Source organism: Megalops cyprinoides, chromosome 25 (assembly GCF_013368585.1).
Source record: "Megalops cyprinoides isolate fMegCyp1 chromosome 25, fMegCyp1.pri, whole genome shotgun sequence".
NCBI lineage: Eukaryota > Metazoa > Chordata > Actinopteri > Elopiformes > Megalopidae > Megalops > Megalops cyprinoides.
The window spans coordinates 10,579,015-10,599,140 of record NC_050607.1 but is presented as its reverse complement, the minus strand read 5'-3'; the positions used below and the strand labels follow the sequence as shown (position 1 = coordinate 10,599,140).

Here is a 20,126-nt window from a genome sequence, read left to right as displayed (position 1 = left end):
ATTCAGACTAGACCACTTCTGCTGTTCATATGAATGAAAGGTCAAATGTATGGTTAATTATGAGTCAAGGCACAGTATATAAATATAATTGATATTCGGACGAGTTAACTGAAATATCTGACCTTTTGTGTCTTTGTGCTTTTACAGGGATATGGATTATGTTTTGAGATGATGACTATGCTCATATGCGCGTGGAAATGAGGCGACAGAGAAGCTCGAGGGCCCTCCATAAGCAATGCAGCGCTAGCTTTGCATTCTGGTCTGGACTGGTGTGACCCGACGCGAGAGGACAAATGACAGTGAAACCGTCCCGTTTAGCCCTCAGACTGAATCAGTTCTCATAAACCGGTGCCAGCGTGGAACCCAACCTCGGAGCGCACATTTATCGAAGTGACCTTTATTGACCTAATAGCACACACAACATTTTGTAACATTTTGTTTCAAACTATGCTAAACTCAATCTGATAATCTCAGACCTTTTTGTAAACTTCTGAAACGTTTTAATTCTAAAAATGCTTCCATCTCTGTCGTTTTCATTATGGTAAATTTTATTTGTCAAACGCGTTGTTTTAAAATATATTAAGGTATATTTTGTATATAAGAAATTTATAGAAATTTTGTACGCAATGTTTAACTATGTATATATCTTTACAATATGCGTTTTTTATGATCTGTATCTCTTTAAACGTGTTGCCTACAATGGTCTAGCAATTATGTGTGGTGAGGTTTAAAAGAGGGCTTCGACAGACCTATCTTTTACTTTAATACCAGCGTGTCTTATTTAATAAGCAGTAAGTGATATCATAATGTAAGTTCACTACGAACAAAGTTTATGCAGCTGTTGTCCAAACGCAGAGTACAATGGAGTGTTGTCTTTGTTGGCTTCCCTACACTGCCTTTACAACTATCAGGGTTAATTGACAAGCGATAAAAAAGAAAAGTCCATTAACGCGCTTTCTACGCTATAGTTTCATAATAAACATTTCTACAGTTTTTTTTACTTTGTACTTCCTTTTTTGTTGGGGTGTAAATCTTAGAATATTATAATGCACTGTAGACTTTTGATATCTCACATTTCCAACAGAACAGGGAAATCCAATTCGCTTTGTTTGCACTGATAGCATAAAATGTGTCCAGAACCATAAAAGGCTGTATTTCAAATCCAGGGACAATCTTTACCTTAATATTAGACGTAGTATTATTGATTCCGGCTTAATAAAACAACTAACGTCCAATCAATTGTGAAAAGTTTGATTATTTAATAGAAATGCTAAACGCGCAACAGTGCAAGTGACTCTCCTGCTTAATATCCGGTCGCGCGTAATTTTCCAAATAAATAACGCTGTACGACTAATGAATAGAAACGGGTTGTTCAGCTCGCTCGCCTGTTGTCAGGTTAGCGGGAACGTGACATGAATATTTGGGCTTTTTAGTGGTCTGGCTGAGTTCGCCTCTTCAGCTTGCTCGAGTGCATCGCCAAGTCAAGCAGAATCATCGCTTGTGAAACAACGACCAAAACTATACACAAACAGCTCTCGATCATAAAACATCTTAGAGGGATTCATGTTTACAGAATTTCCTACCAATTCTCCAAGCTTGTCAGTACTTGTAATTTGACTGAGTAAAGACCCGTCACTTTACAACCGATAAACCGGAACTAAGACATTAAGTAGTGTTTTGTGCGGTGTTCCGAGAGCACTGCGCTTTAGAAAGATAAATCTTGCCACACCGCTCTAATCAGGCAGGACCACAAAGACGGTACTTGTATAGAGGAGATCATTCGGTTTCACTGACATAACCCCAGCTAAAGCCGTCTATATCCCAAGCAACCTCCCAACATTACGCTCAAACAACAACGCGTGTTTACAATCGAGATGTCCTTTTATTGATGCACTTTGGTGCTGCTTCGGTGGTGTTATTTTCAGCACCTTCTGGGCATGTCACAAGGGGGACCTTCACAAGGGGGCAAGCTTATCTTTACAACTTTGACTAAAGGTTAAAGACCATATAACTACCTTCTTTCCTATACGAACCAGCGAGTGCACAATGCTATTTGCAGCAATTTATAAAACGTTTTTGTTGGTGTACACAAATGGCCTCAAACATGTCAAAACACTGTCGAACTTCGACGCGAAAAATGCTTTGCAACATTTTGAACAGCTTATTTTAACGAAAGTTGATAGCACCTGAAAGCGTTTAGACGGCAGAACCTCATTCTCGTGTATATCTTGAAGGTATGGCGTATTTACCATGTGGGGTTTGATTGTGTGCATGCGCAAATAAATACGGACAAAAACTGCCCTCCTCCCGAAAATAGCAGTTTTACCAAACGATACACCGCTTGTAACGGATACCGACGTCCTTATCGATAAGAACTGTAGACTGCAACCCCCTCGGACACGCGCTTGCAGCTGGGCGCGTGGCAGGTTTAATGAATGATTGCGGCTGGACTCTGAATTGGCGATAGGCGCGTGCCCTCTGACAGCAGCGCGTGACCATCTCTTTACAAGTGCCGCCGAGAAAAAAGGTGCGCTCTCTGGAGCGGAGCCATTTATTGTATGCGGACAGGTGGCTGCGAAAAACATCAAAGGATAAAGTAACGCCAGGTACTGTTCAGTTTTTATCTGAAAGGTGTGTTGCACAATGCTAATTAACCCACCATGCTGTTATTCACCTACACAAGGAAACGGTTTCTGGGAAGAAGATCAAACGGTATGATCCCCATTAGTTCTAGATGTTATGAAAAATAGTTTCACCGCGTCGTTGGATACCTAATGTATCTGGATTGCGCACATAGTTATACAGGTTAGGGTGACTTTCGTGTTAATGTGTGTGGGCCAGCTTTCCTTCTTTCTTTCTTTTTTCAAAATTGCACATACCCTCAGGGTGGTTCGCACTTGATAGTGGAAAGGTAACAAAACAAAACCATAAAACACTGAAAGTTATGGTAAAGAATCCTTGCGCTTTTGGTTCCTATCAGTTGAGCGCATTGAGAAATGTCTTTAATTGTGGCCACTAAACAACAGCCGGACGAATAGCTTATTGATTTAGTACTTTCTCCACCAAACATTGCAATTTCAAACACCACAGGGAATACTAAATGTGAGAAGCGTCCTCTTTACAAAGGCTGAACGCTCAGCTACTCTTCTGAAAATTGACTGAACATTGCGACTTCCCCCTCCTTCGCGCAAAAATCGATTAAACTAGTTGCCTATGAATTTAATGCGCAAGGAGCGTGGCTTCTAAAGCATTCCCAAGGGTAAGACATCGTTCTCAACCAGTGTGAAATTATTTTTTAAGGGGACTCACTTTCATTGATTAGACGTAGGCCTACAATTCTAAAGAATAAATACGACCATTTGGCAAAGAATCGTGGACTTTGGCGACCTGTTCCTAATTTATTGCCATATTCATTGTTTTAAATACTGGGAAAAGGCGGTATACATTTCTAATGTGTTCTAAAACGCTCCTTTTCCCCTTTCTTGACAAGTGCATTGACGCCATTTTATTTTCTGAACGAATCAGACAAGTGGCCTCTATTCCCGCAGAATTTGCTTGTCTGTGGAATGGCTTGCACCGGGGTTAGTCATGTTTACTTCACCACACTGGCTGAAAAAAATAAAGATTTAGGAAGTCTGCTACCATGAGTCGTGATTACAGAATACACTGTGCTGAGCTCAGGCAACAAATGAGTCAACTGACTTAAGCCTATTCACTGCTGGCAGAATGCAAATAAAAGACAAGTACAACTTTTTCCCTTTTTAAGAGGCCTCTTTGTCCATTCCTCCTATCTGTACAGACAGGATCTGAATATTAAACATGCTTTCGAAGGCTTTATTTCTCTTGTGCCGTGTTCAGTATACTGACTGCTTTACACAGGCACGTGAATCACCAATGGTGGTGAAAAGTTTTGGACAGAGTGATGATTATAACTTATGTCATAGGGTCTAGTGCATTTCCACTGAGAACCTGGCAAACTGCTACCAGGTGAGGCAGGCTTAAGTCAAAGGGCATTGGATGTTATCTCATTCACAGGTGCAAAGCCCATTGCTCCCCTACAGTGCTCTGATGTTAGCCTGTGCTCTCGTGTTTGCGTCCATGTGTAATGGAATGTAATGGAATGTGACTCCCACTTCTTGCAGTTTCTGGAAAATACAATCACTCCTCTTTCACCAGTTGCCAGCTATTGGTTGTCAGACTTTTTATGCTCTTCTATTTTAAAATTCACAGAGTGTTCCCCTGTGCCCGCCCCCTTCACCAAACACCGGCGTGTGTGTCCCTTGGCTTTAAAGAAAGAGTCTCTACTCTGTCAGCCTGAGGTAGTACACAGTAACTGTTTGTGCTGTAGTCTGTACTGGTTTCTCAGTGTCACAGGACTTTGTTGTGGTCTGTACAGGTTTTCAGTGTTATAGAACTGTGCTGTAGTCTGTGCTGGTGTCTCAGTGTTAGAAGTCTATGCTGTAGTCTGCTGGTTCCCCAGTGATGAAAATGTGTGCTGTAGTATGTACTGGTTTCTCAGATGTTATAGGACTGCACTGTAGTCTGTGCTGGTGTCTCAGCATTAGAGGTCTTTGCTGTAGTCTTTTCTATTGTCTGTCAGGTCTGTTATACAGTTATATTGCAGAAGGAAAGGCCTGGCAGGTTTCAGTACCATAGACAGCGCTCCAGGCACCTGCCTGCCTACAGTATATCTGCACACCTGTGTCTGTATCTTTACCTGACTCAGGTGAGCCAAAGTCTGCAGAGAAAGGCCAGATTCACCTCCTGCTCTTTAAGGTGAAAAAAAATAGAATAATGAGTGAGAGTCTGCTTGATGGGACCTGAATTATCACATCCTTTATAAATATGAGTTAACAGCCAGCATTGTGGGGCTTGAACCGTTGCACAATGCGTGGATTCTACTTACACAAATAACACTGAATACCTCTAACTCCCTCTGTCTGTCTCCCATCTGCATGCTCAGTGACTCATGGGACCCCAGACGTCGCCCACAGCACTGAGGACCAGGCTAAGCCAATAACCACGAACAGTGAAGGTAGTGACCAATAATAAATAATAAAAACGCTAATTATAAAGTCAATAACATGAATTTAGCAAGACAAAATGAGAGTACTTCTTAAAGTTCATTGGAAGGTTTACATCATTCCGGCTTTTGCTGGCATAGTGGAAATGTGTGCGTCTGTGTAAGAGACTGAGCAAGAGCTAGGGTGTCTCTGTGTAAGAGTATTATATAGTTTGTGTGCATGTGTACATGCATGTAAAAGAGGAAAGACTGTGTGTGTGTGTGTATGTGGGGGAGGGGCACGGCGGATCAGGTCACAGTGGCCTATTTGCGGTCTTGTGTGAGCGCACCTGTTTGCACAGTTAAATGCATCCTAGTTGATAATGGGGAGGTAATCCTCTGGCAAACCCCCCTCCCTATCCCAGCCCCCCACTCCCAATTCAAACAATCTCTCCTATCTCTCTCTAATTACCTCCCCTCCCACTTCCACCTTCCCAAGTCTGGCCTTGGCCTTCCTCACCAACATCAACACAATTGAAAGTGGAGCTCTTCAACACAACAGGCAGCCTGCCTTTGGCCACCAATCGCTATATTACACACCTTGCCCATCTGGGATGCCCGGCGTGTTTTAGGCTGATTATAGGGTTTGGTGAGACAGGACATGCAAGCCTAGGGGTTTTAATAAGATTAAGCTCCTGTAATACAGGGAAGGGGAAAGGTTCACCCTCACAATGCAGGGGTTCAGTGCTCTTCACAAACAGGTAGCTGTACTACGCTCTGTCTGAATGCCTCTTCAGTCTTAATTTCACTGTAATTACTCCTCCCCAATGTTGTTTTGTTGTGTTGTGAGTGCTTGCAGTGATACCCAATGCTTGAGCACACAGACCTGCTGCCTGAGGCAGAGTTACAGACAGGCTTTTTTTTGTTTTGATTTAGAATTTCACAAAGAGGCAGGAAGAGAGCATGTCTCTGTTCATGTTAACTGGTCATGCTGTCACCCCCAGGGGACAAGCTTTTGCAGAGGTTGGCTCGGCTACAGAAATACTGTTAGACGTGGACCTCAGTGAAAAAGACCAACATTATGTGAGAACGATTAGCCTTCACCTAGCTCCTCATGCACTCTTCTGATTGAAAAGTAATATGCTTTCATTTGTTTGTTCACGTGCATTGTGAGTGTGAGTTTTTCCATCTGCAGCTTTATCAAAATCCAAGCTTATTCAATCAGCTTCATTTAGAACTTTATTTCTTCCACTTTATTGTAATTGTCTTTGTGTAGTCATCCATTTTAGGAATCTGTATGTGAGAAAGTGGCCATGGCTAGTGAGCCACACCTGTTTAATCAGTGATTAAATGCAGGTGTGGCACTGAGAGATGTCATTTGGAGCTGCACAGTTCGCTTTGTTTGTGGGGCATTTAAGGCTGGTTTCTGCTTCATTTGTGTAGATTAAAAATGATTTATTTCTTTTGTAGTTTTGCCCCTTCTGGTGTTTGTGTGGTGCATTGGCCAGCATCGTAGTATTGTGTCTCTAAAGCAATCTTCACAGATACGTATTCACTCTGTTAGCTTACCACTTTATGCAGTAATAGTTCATTTTTTTGTCTAACTTTAGGACAAAACTAGAATATTGGTATCTTTTATATCATACTCCCAAAAAATGAGTCGTCAGAGCATGTTTTTGTATGTGGATCTTTACTGATTAAGTATTTTAGTATCTTTAGTTGTTAGTTGTTCTGGAGAAGAGCATCTGCTACATGTGTAAATGTCATTCTCTTCATTATCAGAGAAGCGAAGCAGCAATATAGCCTAGCAGTCCATTTAGTCATCACCTTGCCTCTGTAGCTTCCTCCCTGCTGACCTGAAGATTGACATTTCCCCTGTTACTCAGTGCATGAAGTGACAGGAACACGCTGTAAAGATGACCAGCACACATTCACATGATACATGTGTGTACATAATCACTTGCATGCTTTATCTGTGCAAACATGAAGAATGCAGGGTGGAACGTATGTGTGATTCAGAGCACATCTGACGTCATATTCCTCACATGTTTACCTTTGTGTGTTTATTAAGCATCCAAGCTGGGACATTTTGCAGCGTGTTTCCCTGCACTGCGGGTGACCAGAGACTACAGCCCCAGAATTGTGCTGTGAATATGACTGTCACTAGTCTGTTGCATAAAAAGTTGACAGAATACAACAGGACTTACAATGTGATCAACAGTTGTACAAGACATTCATGGGACATGTCCGCTGTAATGTCATTCTGAATGTTGCATCTCCTGACAAACAGCTGTCCTTCCCGTAAACATTCTCCCTCCCTCCGCTCCCTCCTCCTGTCTGAGGGTAAAAAGCGCGCCAGCAGCGCTCCTGGCGGGGACGTTTTTGGCGGGGGGCATTTTTGGCGGGGAACTTGTGCGTCTGCCTTTTTTTTTTTTTTTTTAATTTTGGGAGCGGTGTGAGGGCAGAGTGCTCCGAGCCCATTGTGGCTGCTCACGGCCCCCTGTGACTCAAACAATTACCCCCGGACACAGGACGTCCCGCCGTAGTAACGGATAAAACTGCAGTGGGCGGGCGGAGGGGGGTGGGGGGGACGAGGGCGGGGGGGTGTGACCACTCACTGACCAGCACTAACCACTTGGCTGGGATAATTATGCAGAGACAGAGGGGGCTGTGTTGAGAGGACGGCGTGTGGCACAGCGACGGCTGGCCCCCTGCTAATGAGCGCTCAATGGCCTGTTAGGGGGGGATGCCACCAGCACAGTGCTACTGGCTCGAGGGCACGCCTGAGTGCTCCTGAAATGCCATTGGCCGATGGGGGGGGGGGGGGGGGGGGGTTGTTAGTGTTTGATGGGAAGGAGAGGAGACAGGGCAGCTAATGATTATGAATCGCACTTGGCCTGCTTTCCGTGAGCCCGGACGAGTTTCTACAAGGGCAACACCCAGGAGAAGAGTAGCCAAGAGCAGGAAATCGAGAGTTCAGCACAGGAACACAGGGGTGCAGATCATAGCAGCCGAGCACAGGAGCACAGGAACTCGACACACAAGCTTAACACAGTCTTTCCTGTCTTGAGTCCTCAGTCCAAAGGAGCCATGAAAATTTGCAAACTGCGGCGGCGGGCACAACAACTTCTCATGGTCTCTCTTGAAAGTAGCAGCGTGCTGGTTTCAGGACATGAACGCCAACTCATTGTCCTATTGGCTGACCTGTGTCAATGCATCCATTTTCATAGCTTCATGACACAGATACATCACTTCTCAGGAAGCTCTGATGGAGCTCGGCTCATGCGATCTGATGTAAATGGGGGTAGGGGTGGGTGGGTGTTTTTTCAGAGGGGTGTGTCCCTTCGCCCTGTGACACAGACGGACTGAGAGAGTCAGACAGAGAGAGTAGTGGGTGTGGGGGGAGGGGGGGCTTGCACAGCAGGAAAGAGAAAAATAGGGGCAAGACAGGACCAGGTGTGTGATCTCATTAGAGTCTGACAATAAAAGGTTTTGTAGCTGCTGATTAATTGGATTTATACTTTCCTATGTATCTACTATGATGGCATCTACTCTACATGCGAATTGCTTTTTATCTTGAGCCTGGTTCATTTTGAAAGTCGCATCATATCCAGGGCCTCCGTCATAGCCACATCCCCACAGCTTCAGTTGTGGGACTGACGTATTGAACAGACAGTTCTGCTTTCTTCTTCTTTCTGTGATAGCCTGCCACGTGGTGACCTGGACCATGTTGCTGCCCTCACAGTGACCCACCGCACCGGTCTGTCGCTTTAATTGTTGCCCTTTATTGTGGCCCCTCCACCTACTGCCCCTCACCGTTAAACCCTGATCTGGCTTTGGATGCTGTGATCTACCTTTGCACCTGCTTTTGGCCCATCCAATGAAATCACTGTGGGGGCGGATCCAGCAGTCAGAGGGCGCGAGGAGGAGGCCGCACTTGTGGGATATGAGAGGAGCAGCACAGGGTCGCCCCTCTGGGAAATCACCCCAACAAAAGGTGCGCTGGACTGAGATATTAGGAGGGCAGTGATGAGGGGTGCACTGCTTCCATCTGTCTGACAGCCTTATCTTATTCCGCAACCCTGCTCGGTCCGGGAAGCCCGCAGGCTGCTCCTTTCGGGTGAAGCCTGGCAGAAAATGTCCCTATAGAGATGGGCTGCGCAGAGACTGTCACAATCCCTGCTTAATTAAAAAGTCAGTCCAAGGCAAAACTGATCCTGGCCATCAAACCCTGAGAGAATCAACAGCTGCCTTACATTGACCTCACGTATGGGATTAAATAAATGTGATTAAAACAAAAAAATCCAGTTTATGAAAACACCACTCTCCCTTGTGTATCCCCAGCTCTCTCAACAGAGAGCCAAGGCCATTATTCCTGCACCACCTAACTTCAACATTCAGGCAGTAATAATATGTGAACTATAATGATTTTATTCTTGATTAGAGATAGGAGGGGGGGATGTGAAAGAGAGAGAGAGAGAGAGAGAAGAGAGAAGAGAAGAGAGGTGATTAATTGATTCAGATCTGTGATCTTTAGTGAAATGATGATTCAGAGCGGAGGAATGGACACCTGAAGAGGATCTTTATTCTCTTTTTCCTGTTTGCTTGGCAGAACCGCTTTGCCTGCTTTTGTTCTGCACTCACGGACCACCCTCAGCCCTGGCTTGCCGCAGAGCTTTGGATCCTCACTCATTTACTGCACCAATTAATTCATCACTACAAACAATCTCATCTGCTGGATGATCTGTCAGTCCACTTGAATAGCAGAGAATAGAATGCCGTTCCAGCAACTGAAAACTCTTCAGAACATCACACACTGCAGTTTGGTGTGTTCTCCTGTGGACCTCTCTCACCACTGCTAGTTAGTGCTCCATTAAGTGACGGCTCAGTGAGTCAGTGACTGTTTCTGGAGAACATCTAGGTCTGACAGTGACAGATTCTGGCAGCTCAAGCTTTAAGCTATACGCACACACACGCATATGGGGTAACGCACAAACACACACAAGGTAACAAACACAGGATAAGATTCACGGACATTCAAATTAACAGAAGGTACACACACACACACACACACACACACATTAACATACAGACCGTGCAGTACACACAAATATGATTCTGACATCCTTTAACTCTCGTCTACCACACTGTAATAATTCTCTATGGAGTCACTCTTCCCCACTCATGCCACCAAACTCCTCATGAGCAGGTTTGCATAACGGCACTGTATCACACGCACACACATTGGAGGCAGCATATTCTTCACTCATCACTCAGTTGGGCACAGGTTAGGATGAAGCTCAGGCTTCGTGACAGAAACCATTGAGGGCTGTAGGATGTAGAACATGCCCAGCCTGGTTCAAAATCCGCACTGACAGTCTAGTGAATTGTAGGAGGTCTCCCCTGTGACCACAGGTCCTACTCCACTGAGAGAGTGAGTGGGGTTTTGCGGTGAATGCGTGGCAGAGTCAGAGAGGGGGAGAAGGTGGAGGAATGAGAGAGGGAGTGGGGGAGGTGAGAGTTGGAGAGTGAGGGTTGGGGAAAGTGTGGCGTTGTGAGGGTGGTTGGAGCAGGCGGGGGCAGAGCAGTGTGGTTCTATTTTGGAGCTGTTTGTCCCTGTCTGGTAATCAGTCATCAGGGTGCCAATTAAACCCAATTACAGCTTTTCAGCCGCTAATGAGGAACTGCAGCTTCAAATATCTGAGTAGTAGCTGCATTGAAGGCTTAACTGAACCGTCTGAATAGAGGCTGTGTGTGTTTCTGTGTGTGTGCGCGCACGTGTGTTTGCTCGTATGTGAGACTGTATATGAGTGTGTGTATGATAATAGACATAATCAGCATTGGTCATTGGACACCTGTGAAGCATAAGCAAGTGGGAAACATGTTCCAAACTGCATGTGCGCACACACGCACACAGATCTCTCACTGCCACTTCCCTGATATCAGCACTGCTGTTGGCTGATTGCTGCTGAATGAACCTTCTGCAATCAACCCCATTCAATTGGTGTCAAATTTACTACTGCGCCCTTCGCTGAAATGACATTTCATTTCCACACCTCTGTCTGCAGAGTGCTGCTATCCTTAACCAGCCAGGCCAGCACATGACACCCGTTTCTGATTGGGCAGATGACACAAAGAACTCTTCCAAAGTTGGATCTTCATTTATTTGAGAGTTTATGTCAATAAGAAACTGAATCCTGCTCTTTCACTATTGTTTACCATTTTAATGGCCTGAGAGGGTTTTGATTTTTTTTTTATATATATACTTCCAAGAACATTATGACAGAATCATCCACTAGGATTGATTGACATTTTTAAATTCTTTGAGTTTATTATAGAAAAGGCCCCGTCTTTCTTTGTAAAACCTTGTTTGAACACTGAAATCCTTGAGTGCATGACAGTTTTTTTGACAGTTGGTTAAACCTGGAAGCAGGGTTCTGGAATTGCTTTGAAACCACCTAAGCCACACAGCCCATGTTACCATACCAACAGAAGTGTCTGGAAAAGGTAGATAGCTGGATTTAGCAGAGCGCGGGCGAGTCAAATCCCTCACACGTGCTCTCCCTGATCTGGACGGGCGAGCGAGACAAAACTGCGTCCCCCCCCCTCTTTCTCTCAGTGCCCCTTTCCCCGAAAAAACAAAATGCCACACAGGGCAGCGGAGAGAGGGGGAGGACTGGGCGGTGATCTGTCTTTGTGCGTTTCAAAAAGGGCCGAACACTGGTGCGACGTGTCATTTGTTGATGGCACATGGTGCCTTGTGTTCACCATGCACCCTCCCCCCAAATAAAGAGAGGTGTTGAGAAGAAAAGACCCCCCCCCCCCCCAGATTATGTATTCATGGGGCGATTACCCTGTCCCGAGACTTTCCCCCCCTCTATATGTCCTGACAAGTGCCAATCACAGAGCTGACGTCTCGGTTTGGACAATGTCCACCGGGTCCGCAGCCAGTGTGTGGTCCCGGGACCTGGAGAGGCAGAGCCGCTCCTTGCCCAGCCAGCTAATCTCTGCCCCCGGCCCTCTCCCTCCGCCTCACCCCTTAATCTGTCCGCCGGCTTCCAAAGCTTCCGGAACAATCCGCAGGGTCAGTCCGTAGCGGCTGTCTCTGTGCTCTCCAGATCGCTGCATTCATTCGCACTCCAGCGCCTTCGGTGGCAGCTGAATGCAAACTGCGACGGCGGGCACAACTAGGGCATCGCGGAAAGCCATCAGATAATTACGCGAGGGTGAGGACAAAGGCCTAGCCGCTGATCCCAGAACAGTGGGGATCCATTTTTTTTTTTTGGTGTTCCTGGAAAAAGTTCTTATTCATCAGCGAGATACTTTTCTTAGCATCACATTACTGGAATTTTTCATGTGACAGCTGTAAGAAAGTAATTGTATAGACATAACAGAAAACGGCACCATCCTTCATTTAATCTTTATCTGTAAAGCTGAACAAATATTGTATGACATCTCAGTCCATTTCCTCAAAAGGATGATATTTATCCCAGATTAAAATGAATCTGAGATATATGAAACATTAGAAACACTTTCATTCATGGATTGTCATCAGCATTTTCCATCTGGATGAAAATGATTTCATTTCGCCACCTCCACACATTATATACTCATTACCATCTTATTCTCTTCCCTTGGGGCTCTGGACCGTGTCTCCACTGTCTGACCCCAGAAATGACCCCTAGGTGACCTCAAGCTGACCCTGTCACTGTCACTTGAAATTTGTCTTTGGCCTAGACTGTCATTGTACTGGAGGAAGTTCAACAACTGCCAAGGTTAGTCAAAGCTGCAACACTGACCCCCAGCCATAGGATAACCAAAAAAACATTGTTTTCTAGTGTCTTGATATTGTTATTATTGGTGGATTATTGGTGCTTTATACAGTAAACAGCTGTTCTTCTCCAGCCTTGAACACATGAATGGGGCCAGTCATGAGAAGGGAGGCTAGGACACACACACACACACACACAAAGCAGAGAGCAAAAAACAGAAAAAGAATATATCCCTCTGCTTCATAGAGGAGAGAAAGGGAAAGCTGAAACAATGATCTTTTGCGATACCATGGGGCCAGTTTTCTATGTCTGTTATTACTGTTCTCCAAGGTTATCATCCCTGTACACGTGTATACATGACTTAGACTCAGGGAGAAAATGACGTTATCTGTAGGACCAGCTGACGTGGCCCCACCAAAGCTCACAGGGCTTAAGTGAACCGCAGGAAAGACAAACAGAGCAATGACAGAGGCGAGGAGAGAATGGCTTTTAATGGCTGCTGCTCTCACATGCAGAGAATGGCTTTTAATGGGTCCTCTGGCAGGAAGATCAGCCTCTTGGTATTGTTACAGGTCGACGATGTTTGCCTTCTTATCCCCACTTCCTGCGTCCGCACATCCTCTGGTACCCAGGGGACAAACTAACCGCGATCAGCAAAACTGAGCCTCGATGCAAAGTGTCCCATTTTCACTCTTTGACTCAGTCTTTCTCTTCATCCCTTCCTCTCTGTCCATTTCTTTCCATCTTGTTCTGTCCCTCTTTCTATCCCTATCCCCCTGACCACATACACAGGACTGTGTGCTTTCTGAACAGTTAGTTGTCTTCTGATAGCGGTAATTGTGTTGTAGATACAGTATTTTTCTTCTAAGAATAAGCAGTTTCTCCAGGGGTGGCTTGGCCAGATGACAGTTTCATGAAAACTTTAAAACCTCGAGGATTAAACATGCATATCACTGAATTGCTGCGTTATCACACACTATCCTACCTACAGTACACATTTCTTTTTACACACACACACACACCATGGATTTCATTGCAGATCTGGTGATGGGTCTTGGGGCCCGGCTCATTTCCTCAGCGCTCACATTCAGTGCAAGGCCCAGGAAGCCAGATGATGTCACATGAAGCCCTACAGATAATGTCATTGGCCAGCAGCTTACTTGACATACATGTCTTCGGGCAGAGTGTGGCCAGTCTGTTAGCCAACATTACAGATGGCCTTTTTGAGCAGACTTGGCACCCCCTCTACCCGCCCACACAAATTCATAAGACCGCTGACACTGGGTGAACCCTAACACTGGGAGACCAGGAGTCCCATAACCGACTCCAGGCCAAACAGAGGAGTGTTTCTGCTCCTCTGTCCTCAGGAACACTGAATTCCTCACAGCTCGGACAGATAAGAACACCAGGCTCAGCTCTAACAAGGTTAAGCCCTTCCCAGGACTGTCCCTGGAAAAAAGGGGCTGTTAAATCACGGAGATTTGTGATTCTGTGCGCTGTAATTGGCTCTGCCGTGCGGGTCGGGGGGACAGTGGGGTGCATTGTGGGGTCCGGCGGATTCGTGGTGGGGGAGTGAGGGGTAAATCTGATTATCAGCGCGTGTCAGAAGACAGGCTCAAATGCAGCTTAGCATTCAGAGCAACTCTGCTTTCACTGAGACAATGACTCTGCTTTCCAGCTTGGACAGGCCGGTCGTCAAGTGAACCAGACCCCACCCCCCTCACGCCACGAGGAAAAAAAAAACAGACACAGACCAGACACCCTCCAACAAGCAGGATAAATAATCCATAAACACTCGCACACGCGCACACGCGCACGCGCGCACACACACACACAAACACACACATACAGTATGTTCACACACTCAGGCACATGCTCACCCAACACATACACACTCACATGGACACACCCTTAAAACATGGTGCAGAGGGAATACTCCTGCCACAGAGCAGAGGCTGCATACACCAGGGTGAGTGTGGAGGCAGCCAGGCAGAAACACAGAGACTTGGGAAATTGGAAAGACAGGGAGAAAGTAGAGTGTGTAAAGCAAGGGGATTGTGTGTGTGTGTGTGTGTGTGTGAGAGAGAGAGAGAGACAGAGCAGAGAAGCAGAGGGAAAGAAAATAGAAATAGAGTGTGAAACTGTAGAGAAAGTGTGTGAGAGAGAGAGAGAGAGAGAGAGAGACAGAAAACAGACAAGGTGGAGGGGGAGACTCATAAACACGTTTGACACCCCTATGAAAGAGGCTGCAGTCAGTCTGCAGAGAGCAAAGAGCCGGCGGGAGTCCTCTGTGCCGCCTCTGTGCTGCCTCTGTGTGTGTGCTCTGAGAGTTACTGGACGTCTCTCTGTGCGGGACACAGCTGAGGAGGGCAGCCTCGGGGTTGGGCGGGGGTCTTTGTGTCCTCCTCACCGCTCGTTTTGACCAGGAGCCACGGCAGGAAGCCGGGCCCACACAACCCCGCCGTCCCCATGGCAACCTCACTGTTGACTGAGGCGAGGCTGCTCCCCTGGTCTGAAAAGAGAGATGGAGCGAGCGACAGAGAGGGAGAGAGAGAGAGAGAGAGAGAGAGAGAGAAGGAGAGGGAAAAAAAGCGAGAGAGAAGGAAACAAGGTCCTTCATGTCCAGCCCGCTTGGCCCTCAGGTCCACAGAAATTAAGCTAGAAGTGAGATTTTCAAAAAAACCCCATCCCGTGAAGAATTGGCTGTAATCTCTTCAGATTTAATTGCACCCTCCCCAAATAATAGCTAGCAGATGAACAGGGCCCAATTACACGGTTAACAGAGAGCACTTGGGATACAACAGCCCCGCCGTCACTAATTATGCAGTGAATGTAAAATCAAGTGCGTTTAGCACACCAGTGGCACCGGTGCCGGGGGGGGGGGGGGGGGGGGAGGGGTGGGGTGAAGGAAGAACGGGGGAGGGGCGAGAGGTGTGTATCGCTGATCAGTCTGAGAGGTGAGGACAGCCTGGTTATGGCTTCTTTCGGTTGACGCTGAAGCACAGACAGGTGGGCATGGAGGAAAAGGAAGTGCCCCATATGCAGGAGTGCTTGTATTTTTGAGGGGAGTCTAATGTACAGTCAGTGATTCTGAAAGGATGAAAAAGGGGAATAAGCATAAAGGAGATATTTATTTATTTATTTATTTTATTTTTTTAAAAAAAGGAAGAAAGAGGGATTTAATGATGGTCAGGCACACATACAGAGTTAATGAACAAACATGAGCTGCTTGAAAACAGAACTTTATTTCCAAACATGAATTTGGAGGAGTAGCCCAGCAGTTGGTGTTTAAAGGTTATTTTCCCAGTGACCCCTCAATGGAGGCTGAAAACCTGTGAAAGCCAAACACACAGATTATTTTATAGGTAAAACCTCTCGCACGGTCAATGAAAATGTGTCCACAGTAGCAACACTCCCACTTCAACATCCCAGCCCTGAAGAGAATCAAGTGGACTGTATCTTGAACTCCCTGACCTCCTGTGACTTCAGCACCATTCATCTCATATTTAACATTAGAGTTGTCCTTATGAGCTGGTCATACTGTGAGGCTGGCAGACTCTTCTTTTGGGTAACTCAACATGTTGGCTTTTATTAAAGCCTTGGACAGTCTTCTCAACACCTCCCATTTCCATCAACCTCTTTTACTACTGGCATACTGCTACACACACACACGCACGCGCATGGGCACACGCATGCACACACATGCACACGCACGCACACACACACACACACACACACACACACACACACTTAATTTCACCAGGACTCTGAATAGTGTCATGGGACACCCCCCAGGCCAGGGGGATTGTTTAAACCATAACACCACGTGGGTGGCTGGACTCTGCCTCTCACCCAGGGAAGCAGAGGAAAATCTAGCCCAGCTTATCAATATTAAGGGGGTGGAGGAGTGAGGATCTGATTACCTGATTTACACGAGGGACTGCATCTCCATCAATCCCTCCGTCTGTCGCTCTCCACCCCCCCCCCTTTCTCCAGTTTCCTGAGTCAGAGACCCATGAATTCATTTTCTCCTGATTAGTCCCTCTCCCTGGACCAGCTCACATTTATAGACATTTAATCAGCATTAATCGATGCAGCAGCAATCAGGCAGGGCCCACTGCCCTGGCCTCACCCAGCTCACCCTCTACACGGTACAGCAGCAGACAGGAAGTCACTCTCAGAGACAGACCCAACACAGGAATTCACTCTCAGAGACACACCCAACACAGGGAGTCACTCTTAGAGACACGCCGACACAGGAAATTGAGGATTAAATCTGACATCAGGACAGTGAGGTCATGAGGGTGAGGGCCTGGAAGGCATTGCTGTAACTCAGGAGATGGGTGTGGTCTATTAGATGGGTGTGGTTCCTCAGTCTCTCTCACCAGGTGGGTGGCAGGCATAGAGGCTCTAAAGGAGCTGGGTAGTCAGTGTGCCAGTCCCTGTCAGAAGAGTTCCTGCTTTGGTGTATATGGATTTCTGTGGCTCATCCTAAACGGTGTGTGACTGGGTTTGGGGGATATATGTAAAACCCCCCCCAGCTCTTTTCGCTCACCGACCCCCTCAGAAACTTGCAAACCTGAACACCCCCCCACCCCCCATTCTCAATCCCCTGACCCCCCTCAGCCAACTCTACCATTCCCCAAAAATATAAAATAAAAAATATACCAGCTCCACATACACAGACACATGCGCATGCACCAGCCCAGGGGGGTCTGTCCCCTCCCTCGGGATAAACACAGACAGCTGGACCAAAGCGTCTCCACCGTTGTAATTCTCTGTAATTGAGAATGAACATGGATCAGGTCCTGGTCAGCCTTATTCATACATTTACAGCCCTTTAATTACATTAAAGCGGGATGCACAGACAGGCACTATGGAAACAGCCCACCCTATCAGCTCCTCAATCAGAGCTCATTAGTGGGAGTGTGTCCCTGGATCAGTGCGTTTTCCCTTAATCCGTCTTTCAAGGCTGAGACACACAGGAAGAGGCTGCGGAGAAATATTAACATGGCCCTTACACACACACACAAACACCACAGCTGGAGATGTCACTCACCCCCTCACTGTGTCACTGATTGGTCCGTGGTGACTCCACCTCTCTTTAGCAGGGCCGTATTCGTATAAATACTCTTGCCAACTCTGGACACTGGGCTTCAAGCTTCGAATTCCAGGCAGAAAGGAAAGGTGCACCTATAGAGGATCCATGAGAGACTCAAAGTGAAGAATAAAATGAAAGACAAAATCTGTGTTGTTGCTAGGAAAGCCGTGTGATTGTAATGAGTGCCCATAGACTTTCCAATTATGGAATAAATTCCAAATATGGCTCTTCCTTTCACCTTTACTTTTCTGCATTGGAAATCTGTGCCCAGTCAGCTGTGAGGAAAAGCATTTTGAGAATATGCCCATCCTTTATGTAAATCAATTATCACTGCAAATGTGTCTATACTAATTGCACATCTTACTATCTTTGTGAAATAGATCATTTCAATACATGTTGCTGTGGACAGTGTGAAAATGAGCTCACTTTAGGGATTAGTTGCAGTCATGTCACAATGGTGGTTGCTGGGACACGGTCTGAGTTTATGAGCAATGCATTATGGGGGATGTGCAGTGAGTTGAGAGGTAGTGACAGGGTGAACCCTGGAGTGGGGCTTCTTTTAGAGGCCAGGCTATGAAACAGCCCCTCAGCATCCTGCCCTGTGCTCACTACAATGTCTGGCTCCCTGAGGGCTCCAGCTACCCCAAATCCCTCCACCCTCTAGGTGCCACCGTGCAGCCCTGCCCTCAGCCTATCAGCTCTGTGGTCCCACACAAGCCCTCTCCCTGCAGTGCAGGATGGTCCACATTTCTCCATTGATGTTTGTTTTCTTTGAGGCCCTGCATGCAGCCAGCTGTTGGTTCAAACCTGATTTCAGGAACCTGGAGGAGTGTGACGTCACCCCTTTGCAAACCAGCTGTGCTGCCAGGGTTGTGAACACCTCAGCAGACCGATGAATGGAATTCATCTCCTGTAGTAAAGAAGGCTAGAGAACCAAGGTCTAAAAGAGAGCCTTTTCATGGCCATTTGTTCTTTTAATGTCAAAAGAATCCTTCACACACAAGATGGCGGACAAAGCAATTATTACTTCCCAAGAACTTTTTGGGTGTATGGCATGTTTCTCCCAAGCCATGTACCCCAGATATGGATGGGTCATGCTGGAATCTATCTGCCAGGTAGTGTGAATGATACGTTTGTGCCAAGCAACGTACTGCAAACACGGATTGATTCCTGGTTAGTTTTCCTCACAAATGATCACAGTTCATAGTTCATCATAAAGATATAGGACATATATATAAATGCATGTTTTGTTCTGAGAACCTTAGCCACTTGTCCTGGTGACCTGGTGCTGTTGAGGAGATATCAGGAGCTACTACCCCAGTGCCTCATCAGGGGGCTTCCTATCAGGACTTGTCACGGCTGTGAGCTCGAAGCAGGGCTCACATCTCAGGTGTCTGTCTGGCCTTAGCGCACAGACCCAGTTGTCTGCTCAATGTCCAGCTGAGAGGCTACTTTGTGTGCTTATTGTCCTCATGTGAAACACGGCAACAGTGTTCATGCCTTTGTGCCATAACGCATTTATCTTGACAGACAGTTTGTTTAGGACATGCGACTTCCCCAGAAACAAGCAGCAGTAAAATTGCAGGATCTACTCAACAAATCACCAGGAAGCCAAAGCAGTAAGAAAAATGTTTTATTACAGATTACTGGTTACATTTTATATGCTGTGAGGAACACTAGGACCACATCAGCGCACATATATTATCTCAATTGGTTACTTACGATGTGTGGCGTAGCTTTCTGTCTTTACTTCAGAGAATAATACAAAACATCAATGAGGACTGGGTTGCACACCTCTGACAAACAGTGCAGGTCAGCACAAGTTTAGCCTGTTTGCCTGGAAAGCACCCAGTGCTGCTGATCACCTCCAGGTGCTTGACTCAGCAGTCAGACAGTGGGGGTAACTGTGTGTGCTGGGCTAGACGTCCCTGTGGAGTTAACAGTCTGAAGGTCATGGATGGGCCCATAAAGCAGTGACCCTTAAACTGGCCGTGACTGTGTGCGTGCGTGTGTGTGTGTGTGCGTGCGTGCGTGCGTGTGTGTGTGCTCGCGTGTATGTGGTGCTGCAAGGAGGTGGCGCAAACTTGTTGGAAAACTGTGGAAAAGTGAAACTGCAGGAAGTGGAGCTGCATGATAAATATGCAGCCATTGTTCGCTCTGATTACCTCTGCAGGGAACCATCTGCACCCCGTCAATGCATCACCTGCTCCACTGAGCCATCGCCACGGAGACCAGGGGACCGGGGATTAGG

At 46.4% G+C, this 20,126-nt stretch overlaps 1 protein-coding gene and 1 long non-coding RNA gene across 2 annotated transcripts in view; both read left to right on the top strand.

The window, feature by feature from the left end:
- Positions 1–409, top strand: part of LOC118771877 (achaete-scute homolog 1a-like) — a 1,131-nt gene extending 722 nt beyond the window's left edge. Inside the window, exon 2 of the mRNA XM_036520012.1 lies at positions 148–409. The gene's annotated coding sequence lies outside the window, so the exon portion shown is untranslated. The remainder of the gene's footprint in view (positions 1–147) is intronic.
- Positions 1–20,126, top strand: part of LOC118771878 — a 25,839-nt gene extending 5,713 nt beyond the window's left edge. Inside the window, exons 2-4 of the long non-coding RNA XR_005004630.1 lie at positions 4,231–4,319; positions 4,964–5,035; positions 20,049–20,126. This is a non-coding gene — a long non-coding RNA (uncharacterized LOC118771878). The remainder of the gene's footprint in view (positions 1–4,230; positions 4,320–4,963; positions 5,036–20,048) is intronic.